Genomic DNA, 2,539 nt, shown 5'->3' with positions numbered 1-2,539 from the left:
ATACACTGCAGGCTTCAAAGTCATTATTATTTTTTTTTAACTTAGTGTTTTGGGGTGCTTGGGTGGAGCAGTTGGCTGAGCAGCTAACTCTTGGTTTCAGCTCAGGTTGTGATCTTGGGGTTGTGAGATCCAGTCCCGCATCCGGCTCTGAGTTCAGTGCTGAGTCTACTTGGGATTCCCTGTCTCTCTCCCTCTGCCCTCACTCCACATGTGTGCGTGCTCTCTCTATCTCTCTCTCTCTCAAATGGATAAATCTTTTTTTTTAAATGTAGTGTTTGAGTAAGACCTCTAAAATTATCTGAATGAGAAACCTAGTCTGTCTTTCTTTTTTTTTTTTATTACTTTTTATATTTCTCCATAGTTACTGATTCTTGAAGTAATTGTTATGTCATGGAGTGAAAAGGGTTACAGTTAATGAAGAAAGTGAGTGAAAATCTACAGCCATTTTCATTTAAGAAAATTGGAAAAAGATACCGCCAGCTGCTCTATTTCTTTCTCTCTCTTTCTTTCTTGGCAGTTATCTTTTATTGTCATCATATAGTGTTTTTTTGGGGTAGTAAAGAGGATTTAAAAGGACATTGTTCTCAAGAATAATAGTTGTCTTTCTTGTGCATGTATATTAACCAGAACTATAGTCAACTCAACTTTTTCTTTTTTTTCAAATTAGCATTTAGCCATGGGCAGCTTTGCATCAATTCCAAAATGAATGGAAAAAAGATGAAAAATTAGATGAGACACGGTAAGGTTAAAAAAAAAAAGCAAGATTAAGATAGACAAGCAGAAGAAATACAGTGGAAATGACAGAAGGCTTAGGAAGAAAAAACAAGACATGATGTTATAGAATGGAATAAAAAACCTGGCCAATAAATGTAAAAGTCATGGCTCAAGTCTATCAGGGTTTTGGCAAGAGTATATTGTAGACATTTGAGACATAAAAGGGACAAGATTTCTTTACAGTGTTCCTAAAGTCCTGCTGTGTTTCTCATTTAGCCTGTTTCCCAAGAGAGCCTGTGCTATTGAAACTCTTCCAAAATTAGTTGTAAAGTAGTAGTTGCTCCCTTGTAATAAGAACACACACAATGATATTTAAGGCTATATTAAGAAATCATAAATTCCCACATATATTGCTTAGACTTTAAAATGCATTCCAAGTTTTCTATCAGTGAAAGAGAATTCTAAATGTAATAGACTTTGAAAAGATATGCATATGATAACTCCTTAATTAAAGATGCATCATAAGAATGATTTATTTTTAAAAATTTTTTTAAATAAAAAAACGTATTTACTTAGAAGCATTCAGAATGTCAACCAAGCAGTTGCAGCTTTTCTTTTTTTCTCAATTACAGAGTGGTACTCTGTTATTTTGCATAAGCTACATCAAAAGACAACTGAAAATGAAAACAAAACAAAACAAAACAACAACAACAACAACAAAAAACACATAGTATAACAACTTTGTGCTGGGCACCAGCCAGAACCTGGTTTAAATTTCCACACCAATTTACAACCCCCAGGCTGTCCCAGGAAATTCTAGTGGCTCCTAAAAATATCACCAGAACAGGGTTCTCTAAAGACATATTCTGTAGTGTGTTAACCATACAATAAAAGACACCATACACTTTAAAAACAAATCTTACACACTCTTCCATTTCATTTTTTTTTCTTTAAAATGAGTGAGTTGTGCACAGCAGGTGATAAATGCTTTTTGGACAAGGAAAAAAAAAAACTGTGCTAGAACCAATTATTCATCCTTGTATTCATCTTCCTCCTCATCTTCCCCCTCTTCCTTCTTTTTCTTGCCTTTTCAGCCTTGGCAACTCCCTTTCTTCCTGCATCAGGCTTTCCTTTAGCTGGATATGAAGCAAAATCCTTTCCCTATATTTCCTTCAACTGAGCAGTCGTCTCCTCGTGCGGCTGCTTGCCCTCTGCACCACTGTGGTTCCGCATCTCTCCCAGTTTCTTCACAGCATCACCAAGGCATGTTCTCCTTTGATTCAGGGGCGATACTCAAACCAAAAAAGAAAAAGGCCAAAGAAGGCCCCTTGGGTGCATTGGGATCCTTGAACTTCTTTTCTGTTTCCCCTCTAAGGGGATATAGTTTCACTTCTCTTTCGTAATGGGTTTTGTCCACCTTTGCCATGTCTTCGAATTTTCCTTTCTCCTTAGCAGACATGGTCTTCCATCTCTCTGAGAGCTTCTGAGAAAACTCAGAGAAGTTGATTGAAGCACCTGGGTGCTCCTTCTTGTGTTCCTCTTGGCACAGAGAATGCATATGGTGACATTTTACCTCTCAGCTTCTTAGGATCTCCCTTGCCCATGTTTCATTGTTTTCCCCAGCGAGGCACAGAGTCACCCAGGGTCCTTCTGGCTCTCATTGGTCTGGGAGCTGTCTCTGTGGAGCTCAAGTTTCTCCAGTGATTCAGAATTATTTAAAATAAATACCTCTCATTACTTTTTAATCCATAGACTCTCACAACTAGTTCCAAAGAAGACCATATTTAGTTATAAAGCAATTCCATACTCTCACAACCACATGACT

The 2,539-nt window shown here is 37.4% G+C and overlaps 1 pseudogene across 1 annotated transcript; it reads right to left on the bottom strand.

Moving 5' to 3' along the window:
• Positions 1-1,741: 1,741 nt before the first annotated feature.
• On the bottom strand, positions 1,742-2,318 carry LOC308354516 (high mobility group protein B1-like; annotated as a pseudogene). Its single transcript has one exon. The product of its transcript is annotated as a high mobility group protein B1-like (transcript).
• Between the last annotated feature and the right edge of the window lie 221 nt (positions 2,319-2,539).

Source organism: Martes martes, assembly GCF_963455335.1.
Source record: "Martes martes genome assembly, chromosome: 13".
Classification (NCBI taxonomy): domain Eukaryota; kingdom Metazoa; phylum Chordata; class Mammalia; order Carnivora; family Mustelidae; genus Martes; species Martes martes.
The sequence above is the reverse complement of the archived record's forward strand: the minus strand, read 5'-3'. Positions and strand labels throughout refer to the sequence as shown.